Below are 20,000 nucleotides of genomic sequence, written 5' to 3' on the forward strand. Positions count from 1 at the left end.
TCTCCATTGTCTTGCTTGAAAAGCCAGTTCTGTATTTCAGAGATCGCTGGTCTGGCGCTCTCTAAGGAAACCTGAGGATCACCATTCCTTTTTTGTGCAGCGCACACGGAGGACGGAGTTGTGTGCATACCAGCAGCTTCTCCTGCCTGACCTTCTTTAGAGGGTCTTTTCAGAGAGTGTGCCTCTGTGACACACGCCCGCTTTCTTTTATTTCTGGGGACCCTAATTATAGATTAAATCTGCTAGCTGGGTGCGTCGGCTCATACTTCTAAACCTCAACACTCAAGAGGCTCAAGCGGAGAATCGCGACGAATTCGAGGACCCGCAAAGAAGCGAGGGCGAGTTTGTTCGCTTGTGCTGTCCAGGTACTCATGTACCTGCCATAACAACTCTTCTTGATTTTTTTTTCTTGCATGATTCTTGTCACATATCGGAATTGCTAGGAAAGGAATGACCTGCCCTCTGCCGACCCCTAACACCTGAAAAGCAGGACCAAGAGAAACAGAGATGTGACCAAATTTCTTCATGTAGACACAATGAAGACAACTTCCACAGCTGGCATTTATTGCATTGCTGTTTAGGCAACCTTATGTGTGTTGTTATTTTTTAAATTTACATATTTTCTAATTGTTGATGCTTTACTTTGGTTTTTGAAACAGGATTCTATGGAACCCAGGCTGGGAAGTAGGACTCCAATAGGAGTCATTTTACAATACTGCCCATCAACTTCCCATTATCAAAAAGTGAGTATTGTTTAGTGTGTTTCCAACAGCTGTACTTTGAGCTACCTTAAAGACACATTTAAGACAGAAACATGGGTTTTTAAGGTAATATATATTATAACATATATAATAATACATTTGTGTGTGTTGTGGAATGAACCTAGGGTCCTAAACACTTGTTAAGTAAAGACTCTACTACTGAGCTACATTTCCAGCCTTCTAGCTCCCTCTCCCTGCTTTTTGAGCCAGGATCTCACACTGGTCCTGTCTGGATGGGACCTTATATGTAGATCAGGATAGCCTTGAACTCACATTGATCCTCTTGCCTCTGCCTCTCTAGTGTTGAAATTAAAGGCATGCACCTCTAGGCTGGCTGCCCACCTCCTCCTTTTTTTTTTTTTTTTTTTTTTAATTTTGATGCTGTTTTTTGTTTGTTTGCTCATTTCAGATGGTCTTACTGTACAGCTCCAGAAGCCTGTAGTCTCTTTGTACACTGACTGGCCTTGAACTCAGAGATACATCACCAAGCCTGACAGAAATGTGAAGGCCAGGCTGATCTCAAACTTGTGAGCCTCTCGATTCCTCCACTGCTTCTGCAGATTCTACTGCTGTATGGTACTGTCTTAGTTACTTTCCTATTGTCAGGACAACACACCATGACTAACGCAGCTTATAAAAGAAAATATTTAATTTGGAGATCATGATTATAGAGCATTAGTCTATGGCCATTATGGTGGGGACCTGGCAGCAAGCAGACAGACATGGTACTAGAAGAGTGACTAAGGGATTACATCTGATCTATAAGCATGAGGGAGAGAGAGACAGACACAGAGAGAGAGAGACAGACAGACAGAGAGAAAGAGAGAGAGAGAGAGATCCGAGAGAGAGAGATCGAGCACCAACTGGGAATGACATTGGTTTTTGAAACCTCGGTGGCACACTCCTCCAACTAGGCCATACTTCCTAATCCTTCCTAAACAATTCCACCAACGGAGATCAGGTATTCAAATATATCAGCCTATGGGGGCCATTTTCATTCAAACCACCAAAGAAATCGTAAGTGCCCCTAACATCATCTTTTAACTTTTAGTTTTTTATTGTGTTTCATGAGGTACCTACATTCTAGGACCTTTCTCATGAACTACTTAATTACACATAAAAAGGGAAGAAGAATATGTGATTATTGTCCAAAAAAGATAACAATTCTTTATAAATTATCTCATAAAAATTGCAAACTTGATTTTCTACTTTATTGCTATTGGTCAAAATGTGTGTGGGGGGTACATTTAAAATTATTAGTTGCTAGTATAGCGCATTAAATAAGAATATCCAGTAGTGGAAATGATAGAAGATACACCAATTTAAAATACTTGCTGATTTATTTGTGCCCTTTATTTACCCTTGGTTGCTTCTTTGTTTATTTGTTTTTAAGGGACACATGTGAAGATCAGAGGACAACTTGTTGGATCTTTCCTTCTAACATATGGGTCCTGGGAATGGAATTTAGGTCTTCAGACTAGGTAGCAAGTGCCTTTTCCCTCTAAGCCATCTTGTTGACCCAAATTCCTTCTAGATATAGAACATGACTGGATGTTTTCATATCTCTTGAGTAAGATTCCCTCTCCATTTGGAAAGAGCTTGTGAGCTTATTGTGCTTCCAAAAGTCATGCCCCAAGAAATGACTAGGGGAACTGTCCACCATTAGAAATGTGTGATATACTAAAGTTTCTCCTAATAGATATTTCATGGTTTTTATCTGGAAATGTGTGGTGTAATGAATGTTCCTCTTTATCTGGTCCTTATCTTCACCTTTGGTTTTTGTTTGTTTTTTGTTGTTGAGACAGGGGTCATATGGTCCAGACTAGCCTCAAACTTCTGATCCTTCTACCCCCACCTCCCTACATTGTGAAATCCTAAATGCAGAGGCCAGGAGGCTCCTGTATGCCTGCTCCTGGAAGACTTCTTACCACTGTGGTCAAGAAAGTAAGGCTCAGAGGTGGATTTGGCTACCCCATCATTGTCTCAGTGGGAACTAGGCTGCATTGTCTAAGGACCCGTTGAGAAACTATTATTGGAGGGCTTTATTATAGAGTTAAAAGGGTTAAGAGGGAATTCCTGGGCCCAATCTTCCATGAATACTAGGGACAGATTTATAATTCCTGTGAGGAAAATTTTAGGGATCACCACAATGGCAGATGTCTGGGAAATATGTAACCTGGAAACTCATGAGGTATTGACTGTATTGAGCCCCAAGAACCAAAGTAAAAGACTTCTAGGTGGCAGCTTACTTTAGTTATTGGACTTTATTCATAGCATTTGGATGTTTAGCTATTCCAACTACTTTTTATTATTTTTATTTTATGTGTTTTGACTGCCTGCATGTCTGTGTATTGCATGTATGCTTAATGCCTGCACAGGCCAGAAGAGGGTATTGGCAGCCCTTGGGTCTGCCATTGATTGTAAACTGTCAGGTGGGTGCTAGAAACCAAAACCAGTCTTCTGGAAGAGGAGCCAGTGCTCATAACCAGAGTCATCTCCAACCCCTCCAAAACACTTTTAAGATTTATTTTTATTTATGTGTGTGTGAGTAGGTGTTTATGTCATGTGTGTGCAAGTATCTGAAGAGGTCACAAGAGGACATCAGTGCCTTTGAAGCTCTAGTTACGGGCATTTATGAGCCACGTGACATGAATGCTGGAAACTGAACCTGGGTCTCTGCAAGGATCAGCAAGTGCTCTTACCTGCTGACCCAACTCTCCAGCCTCATGCCAAATAATTTTAATTAATTCAGAGGTTTTTATTTGTATAGAAAATACATGCATCAATGTCAACAGGTATAGAGAGCATCACAGCATCCAGCATCCTATCCTGTTGTAATTGCATTATTAGTGCAAAACAAAAAGCAAAACAAAACAAAAAGTAGGTCCATACTTATAATCACTGCAGAAGCAGGAGGGGTCTTAACTTCAAGTCTAGCCTTAGATGATACATTTTAAGGGTCTTGATCAAGATCATTTTCTCTGCCAATTAAAGAATTAAAAGGTGTCTCATGCCTTTAATTCCAGTACTTGGGAGGCAGAGACAGGCAGATCTCTGTGAGTTTGAAGCCAGCCAGGTCTACTAGTGAGCTCCAGGACAAACTCCAAAGCTATAGAGAAACCCTGTCTCAGAATAAGGGGGGGGGGTGGAATTAAAAGGTAGGGAATATCTTGAGTGTGATAGGTAGCAGGAGAGAAATCTCAAACACTATAGGCAGCAGCAGACAGAACCAGCAGTTGAAGAAAGGCATTTACTGGGAGTGAGGAAAACATACACACACATACACAGAAAGAGAGACAGATACAAAGACTCACACACACACACATACACACTGAGAGAGAGAGAGAGAGAGAGAGAGAGAGAGAGAGAGAGAGAGAGAGGAGACCCTCTACAAAGCTGACAAGGGGGGAGCATGGGGGAAGAGGGGGGAAAGTAGGGCATGGTGATACTAAGAAAGCTGAAAATTCCAGTCTCTTCTCCAGGAGGGCTGGAGTTTTAAAGTCTCTAAATAGTTTAACTCTGCCCTAATTTAGAGTTGGTCAGTTAGAAAAAAAAAAAAAAAAGATGGAAAAGTTTGGCTGACAACTGTTGTGTAACATATCCTGGTCAGGCCTAGAACTTGTTGAGCCAGTCCAGCAGGGGCTCAGCTGGTGGAGACAAGCCAATAAGGCCTTTGTTTGAAGCCCCTTGGCTTCTGTGTCAGTCAGGTCAAGAGGGTGTGAAAGAAGTTGGCCATTTAGGAAGTTCTCCACCTTTATTGCCTAGCCCAGGACCCTCTCCCTATCTGTCCACCTATCAAAGAGTCTAACTCTTAGTCTCTTGTAGAGACATCATGAAAAAAATTAAAAAGAATATAGTTGCACAAACTGATGATACAACTTCTCCATGGTGTCATTAAGGGGAAGGTTTTTAATGTAGACAAGAGGGAGAGAACAGTCAGAGGCATCTGGAAGAGTTCAGAGCAGAAAGAGAAAGTAGCCTTAACACAGCCAGCAGACTGTCCATAGCCAGGGCTATCTGTGAGAGAGGAGGAAATGGCAAGGACTAGAGGATAGAGAAAGTACCATGAAAGAAGCAGGAATAGAGCTGAGAAAGAGAGAACAAGCAAATGGAGAATAGCAGAATTATAAGGAGAAGAGCACTGGGGTTGGGGGAGATCTGTAACCTGGGAAGTTTAGGGGAGGGGTGTGAAGGGAGGGCTGGCTAGGTCACCAGCATGGACTTTGAAATATGTAGCAGGCACTTGTGATACTGAGGGAGTCTGGTACCACAGGTAACCATGTATCCCTTCTGCCAAAAGGAAGGTAGGAGCAGAACCAGCTGAGAAACATTGGCTTTTATCTAACCAATAGAGATCCTCCTCTAGTCCAGGTTGAGTTTATTTCTGGTCATTTGGACTGTCTTTTAGGGTTTGTGGAACTGGAGTTTCCTTTGGACCTGAAAATAGTTAAATTAGTAAAAGTAAATCATGGTCACTAGGTCTACACCAGGCTCCAAGTCAAGGCTGAAAACTCCCGGTAGAGAGCTCTGCTCCTAGATTAGGAATTGGGACTTTTGTAATTTAGAAAGATGCCATGTGACAGAGTTCATATGCAGTTGATTTTTGTTTGTTTTGTTTTGTTTTGTTTTGTTTAGGAGGGGGAATGAGAAAACGGGGGGGGGGGGATCTTGGAGACCAGTCTCTGGGGACAGGATCAGTAGAAGAGAAAAGAGAGGCAGGAGGGGCAGGCAAAGCAGAGAGAGAGAAAAAGGAACAGACAGATAGAGATGGGAGGTGGGAGGGCCCTTTTAAAAGGGAACGTAGTGAATGTGCGCAAATGGTACTCTTAGAAGTATCCTGTCAGAACCCCAAGAACAGGTCAGTACAGATGACTGAATACTAACCAGAACACATCAAGAAAGCAAGAAGGCATCAAGATACAATGACAGACACACACCCAGATCACAGTCTGCTGGGAACTGAACTTCCTGCTGGTGAAGCGGCTCTGTGTTTGAGGTTCAGGAGCCCATTCTAAGAATAACTAGGAAAAGGCAGACCCTAACTGCACCACCTCTTCCTCCAGTGTTAGGAAAAGATAGAAAATAACCCCCTCAACATGAATCTCTTGATGAAGCCAAAAGCAGAATCAGTTGCTTAGGAGATTTCTGGGCTAGGACCTCCACAGAAATAAGAAACAGGAGAAATAAAGCTAAACTGAAAAGAGATTCAAGCCACAAATCACATGCAGAAGCTCTATGTGATGCTGAGTTGCATGCTCAGACGTTTAATCGTCTGGGATTGCATCTAGGAGAATAGCCAGGAATATACAGAAGAAAGATACTAAGATTGCAGCAGGAAATAAAAAGCAAATCATGGCAGATCTGTGAATTCAGAAAGCTCAGCTCCTAGACAGACCTCTCAGTGATCAACAAGACCACTTTCATAGATAAATATAACACATTCCTGTAATAATGACACTTGAGACTTTGAAGATTCTATCCATAGAAATTCAGAAAAAAAATGCTAATAGTTGAAAACCACCAACATTTGATGTAGGAGAGGAAAAATGAGCCAATGGGTCTCCTACAGAAACCAGAAAGAAGAACTGGAAGAGTCTGGATAAAGACAACATTGAAATAACAGGGAAAAAGAAACTAATGAGAAAGGTTTCCAACTGAATAAAAGAAGTTCAGGATGCCAGCCTTTAGAAGTTAGTTTCTCAGACTCACTCTACCACCCAAAATAACAAAGCCACATCACAACCTTCCAGTCCAAATTATGAAGCTATAACGAAATCATTAGTTCACATGTTTGCAGTTCCAAAAATGTACAGAGGGAATGAAGAGAGGGAGGCAGTCTAGAAACAAGTGACTCAACACAGTTCAGTGATTGTGGTGACAGTAAAAATGAACCCACAAATAGGTGTATGCAGTTCAAGATTGTGATTCCTAATTATACAAGTTGAAACTCAACACATCTCAGGACATAGTTACTTCTGTTTTATTTGTTCATAGCAGTGATGAAAGCCAACAGTCTGAAAATAGTGAGAATAGAGAGAACACTGTATGTTTTTTCAAAATTAATGGCCAAAAGGAGTCATCAGGAGGAGACTCAGAAACTATAGTATGTGATGGTGCAGTGTGACAGTGCACTGTTTGCTACTGACAAAAGCTTTTTGGTTTTGTTTTTTAAGACATCTCAGGAAGAACTCCCAGGAACATTTTCAGTTCCTGCATTCCTATATCCCATCTGTTCCAGACAACCACCAGAACTGTCAGTTAGCTTTTTGCTTGTTTGTTTCGTTTTGAGACAGGTTCCTCTGGGTAACAGCTCTGGCTGTCTCTCAAACTCACAGAGATCCGCCTGCCTCAGCCTGGATGCCCGTTGGCTCTTCAGGTTCGTGAAATTACATTGGGCGCCAGATATTGGATTAAGGTCTCTTTATTTCAGATGACAGCAAGGTGAAACACAGGCCAGAGCTAGGTTATAGAACCCAGCCAGCGTGGCCAGAACAAAAGAGAGCGAGGGTACCCACGTGCAGCCCCTTAAGAAGCTCCCTTACGTCACCCTGGCTTTCCTTCACCACGCCCTTCTGGGCGAGTCCCCGGATCCACCTGGTACCTGCCCCAGGACTATTGGGCGGGGCTAGGGTGACTCCCTACAGAGGAAAAAGAAAAAAGAAAAAATCAAAGAAAAGAGGAAGCAGAAAAGGAGTGGGAAAATTAAGTTTTCATTGAAAATTACCACACTTAGTCTGGCCATGGTGACACATACCTTTAATCCCAGCACTAGGGAGGCACAGACAGGTAGATCTCTAGGTTCAAGGCTAACCTGATCTACAAAGGGATTTCCAGGGCTACAGAGGAAGAGGAGGAAGAAGAAATCACACTTATGGAAGATAATGGACAATGTGTCATGAAAGTAGTAGTGAGAGAGACTAACTACTCTGGAAGAAGAAGGCAAGTCAGAAGGAAGGGACAAGTGAAGAGGGAGCAAAATAAAGCAGTACAATGATACAAGTGTGTGAAAATACTGCAGTGAACCCATTACTTTGTAGACTAAGATTTAACAGAAAATCACTTCTCACTTAACTCAAGAATGAAGATGTATCTGTTTCCCCAAGCATCTACCAGGACTCACACTCAACACTTCTTTCCTATATTTAATTCTTACAGACATTCTTTGTTGGTATCTTCTAAATGTTTATATTTTATGTCCTCTCTGGAAGGAAATTCACTTTAAGGTCATTTCAATATATTTTTATGACCATGCCCAAGAAAACTACTGAGGAATTAGCTTACGTAACATTGAGCACTGAGATATCAAAATGAGGGCTCCAAATTCTTTCATGAAACCCTTAAGCACACTCACTCTCTGAGAGCCCAGAGCATGAGTGCTGAAGGGAAAAAACAAAAACAAAAAAAACTAGAAAGCTCAGGAAAGAGGACTAAAAAGCAAGAAATGTCTCAGCACAGTAGCTGTGTGACTCCAGCCCCAGAGAACAATGAAGTAGACTTTGTTCGAAAGTGCTGGAAAACTCTGTTGAAATTGTAAATCCAGGTATGACAATGCACACTTGTAAGTCCAGGGTTTTACATGTATAGATAAGCAGGAGAATCAGGAGACCTGGCCTGCCACTGCCAGGCAGAACAACCTCCAGTGGGCCAAAAGCCACTATGCCTCACTCTGCAAAGTTCTGGCTCCTAACTCTAACCTCTAGGCATAGAATCTCCAGGAGGCTTTAGCACTGCAGACAGGCAGGGAAAACTGATTCCTGTGTTCCCATCTCCCAGAGAAGAGATTGAGACTTTGACTAACCCACCACACGGTGCACACTGTTTCAATTTAGCCTACAAAACACAAGTTTAAAAATAAAACAAATTAACTGTACTGGTCTGTTGTCTTATCATTCAGTAGGCTGAAGCATGACAATTCCTGAAAGTTCAATCCTAGGCTACAGAGTGGCCCTCAAAATGAACAAAGAGAACAAAACAAAAGATAACATGATTAAGAATTAAAGTAGTTAAGAATTTCAGTTGAGGTTAGGCACATATTTATAATCCTGGAGGCAGAAGGAGCTCCAATTCAAGGCAGACCTGGGCAATTTTGCTAGACCCTGCCTCAATATAAAAATTTTAAAGGACAAGCCATGTTGGCACAGGCCTCTAAGAACACTAGAAGTGGGAAGGTGGTTGGAGGATCAAGAGTTCAAGGTTGTTTTCCTCTTTGTATCAAATCTAAGTTCGAGCCGGGCTATAAGAAACTATTTTTTGTTTGTTTGTTTGTTTATGTATGTATGAGTATACACACACACACACACACACACACACACACACAGGGATATAACTTAGTGGTAGAGCATTTGCCTAGCCCCGAGTTGAATCCTCCAAACATCAAGAGAGAAAAAAAAAAAAAAAAAAAAAAACGGAAAAAAATTCATGACAGCATTTGCAAATCATGGACTCCTCAAAGCAAAACAGTGTGTAAGGGTGAGAAGAAGTTTAGAACCAGGCTTTCTGGATGTGTGGGAAGAACAAGAGCATGCCTGAAGACCAGTACCCGGCTGAGACCTGAGGCGGTGTGAATGGTGAATCTATATTTTAAGTTTATCAGTCCAAATCAATATGTGATATATTACAAATAAAGTACATGTTTTCAAAGGGGGCGGGAGGGGGCTGGCATTCGGCTTTCTTAAGTAGATTGCAAAGACACTTTAATCATTGTAGGGAATAAAACCTGAGGCTGTCCCCAAATTGAAATATATAAATTCCGGGAGAGTGCTAGAATGGAAAAGGACGACAAGTATTTCTTGATATCTGTCAATTTACGCAACTGTGCTTTGTAGCAGAGTGGCGCAGCGGAAGCGTGCTGGGCCCATAACCCAGAGGTCGATGGATCGAAACCATCCTCTGCTAATTTGCTCTTCCTTTTCCCATCACCTATATACCCAAAGAACTTGAAAGATGGAAAAGGAAGTAAAAGCAAAGAAACAGAAAACCGGGTGTTATCAAAATCTTCAACGTTTTAAAGACGTACAACATATTGGGAAACAGTACACCAAGGTGGTTTTTTTTATGTATTGTAGGGTCTATCACCATCTCTGAACAATTACAGAGCTGGAGTCGGGCGAGGCTATGGCTCAGGCTCTTTTTCATAGTTTGAACCAAGCCTTGGGCTCAGTCTCCAGAATCCAACCCAAAACCAAATCAAAAATGTAATTAACACACCAAACCTTGGTTATCGCTTCGGCGTTAAGCTTCGGGTCTGATAGGGACTAGGAAAGCACGGAAGACGAAGAGACTGGAACACCCGTCCCCGCCACGACCTCGTCTTCCCTCAAACTTCTTCCTTCAAACATCTCCAGACTTCAGAGGTGCATCTCACCTCAACGCGCACTGCTGAACTGGGAAAGAGCAGGCATGGGTCATAACTAACCTAAGTGCTCCACGGAGGGGATGCCACACTAGCATTGGACATTCCCCCTGCCATAATACATACTACATGACTTAGTATCTGTGCACGTTTTGAACGGAACTCCCTACAAAATGAAACTGAGTTGTCGGGACGTGAAAACTACACCTATGGAACAAAACATATAAATTCTGAATTCTTAAATCCCATAGCGTAGAGATTAATGATAGCTTTATAGAATGAGATAAAAGAGCTCTTCCCAAGAGCCTGGATAGCTCAGTCGGTAGAGCATCAGACTTTTAATCTGAGGGTCCAGGGTTCAAGTCCCTGTTCAGGCGGATAAGTAGTACTTTTGTGCGGGAATTATGGGTACCGAGCCAACATCACCATCCTACATACCTCAACTTAGAAAGGAAATACAAAACTGGGTGATAACCGTTCTTTAAAATGCCTTTGAGAGAAAGACATAATAGGCAGGGTTTGTCAGCAGGTTTCAAAGCCACTAGCGCAAACTTCTCTTGGTTTGGTATTGGCGTTCACAAAATCTTAGGTGCAGTATCCAAGGGTTCTCAGGTTCTGAGCCAGGGTTCTCAGGTTCTGAGGATCAGTTTTTGTAGTGGAAAGTAGGAAGGGTCTAGCACTAGCTGAGGTAAAGGTGCATGTTTGTTTAACTGTAGGGTGACAGATTACCTTTGGGCTCCAGGGTGTACTGGAATTCCACAAGCAGCAGGTCTCTTGAAGCCTTAGCTCTGTTTTATGGCCCTGGTTTTGGAATGAGGCATTTCATTTAGGAGATAAGAAGAGGCTATGAGAAGTGAATATTGTATACATATGTAAAACATCATAATGAAACCTATTATGTATAATTAACAAATACTAATACACATAAAGTAAAATTCCAATGAGTTCCCGGCCACCATGAGTCTAATTAAGACATTTGACAAGCCTTTCTCTATCTTTGTGATTTGGAACAAGCTCTTGTGCTGAAAATTTGGGACTCCTTGAGAAGAGATGGAGAGAGGGAGAAGCCTGGGACCCCTGGTTGAAAAACATCCAAGCATGTTTGGAAATCTTTTCCTGTTCTTTCCTGTTGTTTAGTTTTGCTTTTCTCAGGTAGAGCCTGGTTGAATCCAGACTGGCGTCAGTTCACTTACCCTCGCTGTGTCTGCAACTTTTCTATCTCCTGAAATCTGCACGTTGGCTAGTTGGCCTTTGAGCTTATATTTCTCTTTGCAAAGTGTCAGACCAAGTCACTTAGAAACAAAGATGCTGGGGATTCAACACTGTGTGTCTCACCTCCTTGAACTTATTGGTACTAGGCCAAAATGCTCCATTCACAACTGTGTTTATTTTTAGTCTCTTTCTTTTCCACTTGAAATAATTAGGTTCAGCCAGGCATAGTGACCCAAGCCTGTAAGCCCACCATTGGAGTGACTGAGGCAAAAAAAAAAAAAAAAAAAAAATTACCACAAGCTGGAGGCCAATTGGGCCTACAGAGACGAATGACTGTCTTTAAAAAGAAAAGGAATGCTCCAGCACTCAGGAGGCAGAAGCAGGCAGATCTGGTCTAAAGAGTGAATTCCGGGACAGCCAGGGCTACTCAGAGAAACCCTGTCTCAAAAAACCAAAACCAAGAAAATGAAAGAAGGGGAGAGAGAGAGAGAGAGAGAGAGAGAGAGAGAGAGAGAGAGAGAGAGAGAGAGAGAGAGAGGAAAGGAATTTGGTTCATGCCACTTCCACTATGTTCATTATTGTAGTATTTTGAGGGTTGTTTGTGTGTGTGTGTGTGTGTGTGTGTGTGTGTGTGTGTGTGTGCGTGCGTGCGTGCTTGCTTGCTTGCTTGCTTGCTTGCTTGCTTGCTTGCTTGGCAGACATCCCCAAAACGTTTCTTTGTCACTTTATCACTTCCTGGTCATTATTGCTATGGAATTTGGGGGTTATAACCTGTACCAAGTAAGGTACTGCCACCTGTTCTCAACAAGCCAATTAAAAGAGCCACACTAAAAATGGAAAGGTGAAGGACATGTATTCAAGGTGACCACATTGGGGAGAGGAGAACAGAGAGATATAGAGATCACCACCTTCCCACAGCTCCTCACCACCATCCTCCAGCTCTCAAGTCCTTCCAGGAAACCTGTTTAATCCTTGGAACGATGCACTTTAATGATAAAAAATATAATATAATAAAGCAGTAACAATCTACAACGAGTTTATTAAGTTCATAGAAAAAAATCTTTTTACATTAATTGGATAGCTGAATGTCTTTAATCCCAGCACTCCGGAGGCAGAGGCAGGTGGGCCATCCTGGTCCATAGCAGGTTCCAGAACAGACAGAGCTACATAGAGAACAGGGCTTCACGAAAACAAAAATAAAATAAAAGCGAGGGAGAAAAATAAAATTAAATGGAATAATACTGAATAGATACAGTAATTTGGGAGGAAATGGTGTCTTTGAGATATTAATTTTTTTCTATCCATAAGTATGGTAATATTGTTCTCCCATTATTAGGCCGGCAGTGTCTTTTTTAGTAGGAGGCTAATCTGTTACCCTAACATTTTCAGAAAGTTGTGAAATCCGTGTGTTAGTCATCTGGATTAGTACCTCTTCACCGGAGAGCTTGGGGTGTGAACCTAGCTTTTAACAGCTAAACCGTATTTCCAGCTCTTTGCTTTCTTAACAGTACACAAGCACACTTCCTCCCCACGTCCCTTCCTCCTCACTCACAATCCATTCTTGTTTGCTTTGTCTTTTGGAGCTACGATCTAAATAGCCCTGGCTGGCCTGGAATTTACTATGTAGACTAGACTGTCCCGGAACTCAGAGCCACGAAATGCTGGGATTACTGGCTTGATCCCACAACCCTGTTTTGTTTTGTTTTGTTTTGTTTTTCAAGCAATCTTTAAAGCTCTTAATGTTTATTTGATACTGTTAATTAGATTTATACACACAACACTATCTTTTATTCTTTATTTCTTGAGACAAGAGTTCGTGTCTTGGAAGTACGAACCTCTAAGATCTTTGTATTTGCAGACAGGGAGTGGGCGAGGAGGGAAAGGAAGTGAGGAAGAAGAGTAGAAAGAAAGAAAAGATAAAAGGACGGAAAAAGAAGGGAAGAAAACTAACCTTCATTAGGACTTCTCTTACTGTCACCAATTCAGAGGCTGTCCTCCTCGTTAGTATAGTGGTGAGTATCCCCGCCTGTCACGCGGGAGACCGGGGTTCGATTCCCCGACGGGGAGTTAATGAACTATCTGTTCATTTTGGGACACCATGAATGGTGACCTTAGTGCTTCTGGTAGTCACCAAATGAGCTCTTAGTGAGGCTGAAATTTTTAGATTGTTTTGAATCATATCACTACACGAGTGGTTACTAAAACCTGTATGACTTTTCTATTTCAGGATTAGTTTTGAGGACTCGGTAGCAGGTTAAGCCCGATCCTCCTGCCTAGTGATAGGAAAACGCGGTGCAAAGGCAGTAGTGACCCCAGGCTGGACTGCAGGGCACAAAGTCACCAGCTCACAAGCTGGGCGACCACCTTCTTTGTATCTGTGACTTTAAGACAGCAGTTTCCACCTCAAGATTCCTAAGGATGCAAGTGGAATGCTAACTATAATCTATGAGACAATAAAGTGCAATTTCTTCGATGATCTTATAAACCTGTCTCAAAATTTGTTTTGACTTTGACTGTATTTCTATCAATTATCTACATGACCCTTTCTTTACCTGTACAGATATCTAGAATACACCCCACCACCCCATCTGAAGATTTTTGGGTTTTGGTTTTTGTTTCAAGACAGGATTTCTCTGTATAGCCTTGGCGGTTCTGGAACTCACTTTGAAGACAAGGCTGACCTTGTACTCGGAGATCCGCCTTCCTCTGTCTTCCGTGTACCGGGATTAAAGGCTTGGGCCACCACGACCGAGCTCAATCTAAAGTTTATATTCAAAAAAGCTTGTGATTTACAGAGCTGCCTTAGACAACATCCAACTTGACTGAAGAATAACCCAATAACATCGAAATAGCCACCATCCACCAGGTAAAAACTGGACTTTTTACCCAAACCCCATTTAAAGTCTCAAAGAAGTCCATTATAGTAGTGGACACACACACACACACACACACACACACACACACACACACACACACACACACCACAAATAAACAAAAAATTCAGTATAAATTATCTAAACCATGAGCTAAGGAAAATATCATTGTAAGGAAAACACAAAATCAATAGCTAACATGATCTTTTTGTTACATTAATTCTTTTTAATTTTTCATACAATATATTTTAATCATATTTTCCCCTCCCGTAGTTCTTTTCAGACAGATTCTGAGGAGGGGCTAGCTAGTCGGTGAGGCAGGGCTTAGCGACTGGCACAAGGGTCCTGGGGCATTTTAACTTTGAGTCACAGTCACCGCCTCCTGGGGCGGGGCTGTCCAGGTGCCTTTCTTTTTGCTTAATCTTTTCAATAAGGTCAGAACTTACATTCCAGGAACTGGCTGGTTTTCATAACTATTGATTACTTTAAGAGAGCAGTATCTGTGTCAGGATGGCCGAGTGGTCTAAGGCGCCAGACTCAAGTGTTCACTTCCTCTGTCGAGGTTTCTGGTCTCTGAATGGAGGCGTGGGTTCGAATCCCACTTCTGACACAGCTGGTACTTTTGTGCTCACCACATTCATACCTGCAGTCTGTTGATTGAACCTAGCAGAAAGGACTTTCTTTGACAGCATCACCTGATTCTGCACCCTCCATTTTTCTTTTTTACCCTAGTATTTTGATCCATTCTTTTGTTGTTATTCCACTTTGTGCCCTTGAACCCAAACTGATGCTCCTGCCTCTGTCACTATACTCCTAGGAAAGTCCTCAATATGCTTAGGTTTCTTAGTGTTTTTCTCTATTTCTAGTGGCAATTTGTTACAGCTTTGAGCATTATCAATCCAATTACATAATGCATCAGCTCTGGTTTTGTTTTTGTTTGCGGGGGGGGGGGGGGGTGTTATTCTTCCAGCTAGTCTCCATTTGATTTTTGGTAGGGCTGGCTGATAGGTGGGGCTAGTATCCAGCTGTTGTTTGAGTTTTTGTTCTCTTATTTATAATTTGTTCCACCTCTCTGTTTATCCTTCTTAAGTCTCATTTGTTTTCTGTTATTGTTGTGCTGTTTTGGTGAAGATTCTTCTGAAGTTTCTTTAGAGTCTAATAAATTCTGGGTTTAGCCTATAACTCAGGAGCACATCACTTGCTTAGCATACATGAGGCTCTGGGTTCTTTTCCCAGCACAAAAAAACAAATCTTGATGGGATGGTGGATGATCTTCAGCAGCCTTGTGTGCTAATGGCTTTCTCTTCATTTGCACCAATTTCTGCATATAGCATACTCTGAGTATTTTTCAACTGTATTTTGGAGCAGTCAGAATCCCAGGACTTTGCTCCTTGAGTACCTGACAGAGATTTGAGGTAGCCGAGGGAGAAGAGCCTATCACATAGTGTAATTTGTGTGTTAAACTTCGGTACTCACTGAACATTTGTATCTTCCACTGGGCCAGTCTTGCTCTAGCTGACTTCTGCTGTGGTCTTTTGGGACACTGTGCTGCCAGACTCTTTCTTGGGAGCAGGGGTGAGTGGGTAGGGGGAGCAGCACCTCTCAATATACATCTGCAGGGAATTTAGGGGTCTAATTGTTCTCAAGCTTCAGGTAATCTGCTTTAGTTCTTGTTTTTCTTCAGCTTCCAGTATATTTTGAACTTGTACCTGTGACTTTTTAAGATTCTTTGGTATAAATCAGGTTGGTTCTACAAAGCCCATTTACTTAGTCCTTATTTTTCTTTTGTTATCGACAGGGCAATACTTGACTTTACTTTACAAATGGCTTCCACACAATAGTTGATGCCTCCATTCTTTGTTTGCCAGTATTGAGGCACTTTTGGACAAACAGAATGCATGAGGTAAAGCTGTGTTCTTGTTACTATGGCACAAACTAACTCCAGTCTAAACCATTATTTCTCAACATATGGGTCATGACCCGTTTGGCTAACCTCTATCTCCAAAAAATATTTATGTTACCATTTATAACAGAGGCAAAATTACAGTTATAAAGCAGCAATGAAAATAATTTTATGGGTGGGGGTCACCACAACATGAGTAACTGTATTAGAGGGTCACAGCATTAGAAAGGTTGAGATCCTCTCAAAACTAAGATTAATGAGAAATATTAAAAGTGGAGTCAAGACTTAATGTAGCAAAGTAGCAAGAACACAGTTTTTTTTCTCTTTATTCCCCTTCTTCTTCCTCTTCCTTCTTTTATTTCTTTGGAAGTGGGGTAGAGTTGTTTGTTTGAGAAGGTGTGTGTGTGTGTGTGTGTGTGTGTGTGTGTGTGTGTGTGTGATAGGGTCTCACTGTGTAGGCTTGATTGGCCTGGCACTCACTCACAGAGATCCACCTGCTTCTCCCTCTGGAGAGCTTGGATCAAAGACATGTTCAACCACACCCAAACAGCCTAATACTCATGCCATAGCATCAAGACCACAGCTCCATCTCAAGCTTTCTGTTAGTACAAAGAGTAAACCATGATACAAACAGGTTAATACTTGCCTTGATTCTTTCAAGAGTGAAAGAGAACACATTTGCATAATTTTATTACAATATTTCGTTATAATGGTTCTACTTTATTATTAATCCATACTGTTAAATCTCTTATTTGCATAATTTAGAAATGAATTTTGGGGGGAGGTGATGGTGCACACCTTTAATCCCAGAATTCAGGAGGCAGAGGCAGGCAGATCTCTGTGAGTTTGTGGCCAGCCTGGCCTACAGAGCAAGTTCCTGGGCAGCCAGGGCTGTTACACAGAGAAACCCTGTCTCAAAACACAAAACAAAACAAACAAATTTCAATTTTATCATAAGTAATTTATGCCTAAGATAAAAACAAAAAGGACTGGGTGAGATGGCACATGTTTTTAATCCCAGAACTCAAGAGGTAGAGGTGGGTAGAGCTTTGTGAAGTTTAAGTCCAGGCTAGACTGCACAATGAGTTCCAAATTATCTAAGGCTACACAGTGAGATCCCTCTCCCTCTTTCCCTCTCCCTCTTTCCCTCTCCCTCTCCCTCTTCCTCTCCCTCCCCCTCTCCCTCCCTCCCTCTCTCTCTCTCTCTCTCTCTCTCTCTCTCTCTCACACACACACACACACACACACACACACACACACACACACACGCAGAGGGACAGAGGGAGTTGAGATAAACAACTTCAATGGTCTGGCATCTGCAAACTAGAGATCAGGGTAAAATATGCAGTGCTTTAGACTGAGGGCAGGAGGAAAGAAGAGGAAATGTCCCAACCCGAGCACCAAGGGAAAGGTCAAATCTATCCATTCTCCCAATTGTTTTCTACCCTAGTGCTTAACAAAATGGGTGTGCCCAACCACATTGGAGAATTTACTTAGTACACTGACACAAACATTAACATCACCTGGAAACACAAACAGGCCTAGAATAATATGGGTACCTGTGGTCCTCTCAAGTGAACAAAAGATGAGTCAACATAGATATATGTAGCATAATGTATTGTTCAGCATGTAAAGATAATATAAATAATGACTACAGAAAAAGTTAGAAATTGAATTATATAACATAATTTATGTAATACAAAATAAAGCATATACAAGTAGATGACATACTTTACTAGAATACATGATTATAAAAATGTTAAGATTTAGTACATTATAAAGATTCCCCCATGAAGAAGAATGGTATTGGGAAAAATATGCAGACAAGAAATGGATCAATTAAGTGTCTTAGAAAGTCACATCTCCAGAGCTAAGCTGAAAATGATGCACTATGATAGCCAAAATTAATTGCTAATCTCTGTGGTACAGTTTGAAATTTTTATTATGTATTTGGGTGTTTTGCCTTAATGTTTACCTGAACACCACATGTGCCTGGTGCCCAAAGAGGCCAAGAGAGGGCTTTGGATCCTCTGGAACTAGGGATACAAATGGTTGTAAGCAACCATGTGGGTGCTGGAAATTGAGCACAGGTCCACTGGGAGAGCAACTGGTACTCTTAACAGCTGAGCAAATCTCTCTAGCCCATAGATAGATAGATAGATAGATAGATAGATAGATAGATGAAATTTCTGCTGGTGCTCACATGTGTAATGCAGCACTCAGGAGGCACAGACAGGCAGAAGGATCAACACAAGTTTGAGCCCAGCCTGGTCTATATAGTATCTCCAGGTCAACCACAGTTACAAGCATGAGATTTTTGTCTAAGACAAACAAGCAAACAAACAAACAATACAAAAGCATGAAACAAGGCTTTAAAAACAGACTTGGGGAAATGGGCAAATCAAGATTGTGATCTTTCAGAGACGGGGAACAGAAAAGGGTCACACTGATTTTGGGACACAGAATCACACCGATTTTATCAGCAAAGAGAATTTTGACAAAGGAAAAGTCAAATCATTTACAACACCAGCTGTTGTGACATTAACATTGTCAAAACATTAAGAGATCATTGTTGGTGCAAAGATAGCAAAACATTACAAAATTCAAAGCTCAGAATGATACCCACATATGTGTAAATGCGCACATTATTATTCCTTTACTAAGACATCTGTAAATAGTCCTCTAGCTCCAATTGTACTGAGAGCTGAAAAAAATACTACTTCCCAAACACTCGCTCCCAAACACTACTTCCTTATTTTTCAAAATGTGGTCAGTACCTGTGTAGCCCTTACTTTCCATTTCTGACCACACATGATTTTTATTAAGGGTATGAAAAGTGTGCAATGAGCAATACATTTTCTCAGGGCGGGAGTGTTGGAAGATATTCTTTGCTCAGCAAAGGTGGAGACTGGTCAGTTTTCCTTTCCTGCTACACAGCAGTACAGAGGCTTGCTAGAAATCCAGTGAGAGTAGAGCCCAGGAAATGATTGCTTTCCTGCTTCTGTCTCTTCGGAGGAGTTTTTAGCAAGGATGGGTCATATCCCTTGATGCCCAGGCTGTCTGTCCTTAAACTGTCACGTGTTCAAAACCATGTATACAGCTATCTTTAAGACATTCAGATTCCACTCTCTTGAGAAGCACCACCCAATGTTAGTGTGTATTGTTTTCTGAGCACCTCTTTCCATGAATGTCTGTGCTTAAATCTGTATCCAAACCTTTTCATAATACATTCCAATTTTGATTCATAAAACAAAATGTGAGGTGTTTATAATAGAATAGTTTAACCAATTTATGGAATATTATATTATTTATATAAAGAATGAGATGACACAACATGTTAAGCCATTTCACAACATAAAAGATGACAATATTGGATCTCTGTGAGTTAAAGGCCAATCTGATCTACAGAGTGAGTTCCAGGACAGACAGGACTATTTCACAGAGAAACAACAAGGGGAGGGGGGGAAGAGAGAGAAAGAGAAGGGGAGAGAGAGAGAGAGAGAGAGAGAGAGAGAGAGAGAGAGAGAGAAGAGAGAGAGAGAATATATGGGTCTTCTTAATATCTATATAATATATATTCCTAGAAATATTATCTAACATATTCTATGCTACATATTTATTAAATGTATGATATATAAATTTTCAGGGAAGATGCACTTCAAACAAGGGAATTAAGGAAGTAATGTTTTAGAATGAAAAAAGATGTATTATTTAGTTGAGGTTATGGAAGAACTTTCATAGATCCTTGTTTTAAATCACAGTATATTACAGGCATTAAAGCAAATTGAATTTTTACTAAGTTTTGAGATGAAATCTTTGTGCTGCCAAGGAACACTTCCTACAGTTGACAGGATGGAAGTCTGGAGTCTGGAATTTGAGCAGGTAGAAAGCAGATATTC

General features: G+C 41.3%; 1 long non-coding RNA gene and 4 other non-coding genes across 5 annotated transcripts; all 5 read left to right on the plus strand.

The window, feature by feature from the left end:
• The first annotated feature begins 44 nt into the window (after nt 1–44).
• Nucleotides 45–2,997, plus strand: LOC103163330. Its single transcript, XR_003484133.2, has 4 exons — nt 45–365; nt 660–743; nt 1,171–1,337; nt 2,155–2,997. It is a non-coding gene; the product is annotated as an uncharacterized LOC103163330 (long non-coding RNA).
• A 6,587-nt stretch (nt 2,998–9,584) lies between these two features.
• On the plus strand, nt 9,585–9,656 carry Trnam-cau. The gene has a single exon. It is a non-coding gene; the product is annotated as a tRNA-Met (tRNA).
• A 761-nt stretch (nt 9,657–10,417) lies between these two features.
• On the plus strand, nt 10,418–10,490 carry Trnak-uuu. The gene has a single exon. It is a non-coding gene; the product is annotated as a tRNA-Lys (tRNA).
• Nucleotides 10,491–13,320: 2,830 nt separating this feature from the next.
• On the plus strand, nt 13,321–13,392 carry Trnad-guc. The gene has a single exon. It is a non-coding gene; the product is annotated as a tRNA-Asp (tRNA).
• A 1,310-nt stretch (nt 13,393–14,702) lies between these two features.
• Nucleotides 14,703–14,808, plus strand: Trnal-caa. The gene is made up of 2 exons: nt 14,703–14,740; nt 14,763–14,808. It is a non-coding gene; the product is annotated as a tRNA-Leu (tRNA).
• Nucleotides 14,809–20,000: the final 5,192 nt, after the last annotated feature.

Source organism: Cricetulus griseus, chromosome 3 (genome assembly GCF_003668045.3).
Source record: "Cricetulus griseus strain 17A/GY chromosome 3, alternate assembly CriGri-PICRH-1.0, whole genome shotgun sequence".
NCBI classification, from domain to species: Eukaryota; Metazoa; Chordata; class Mammalia; order Rodentia; family Cricetidae; genus Cricetulus; species Cricetulus griseus.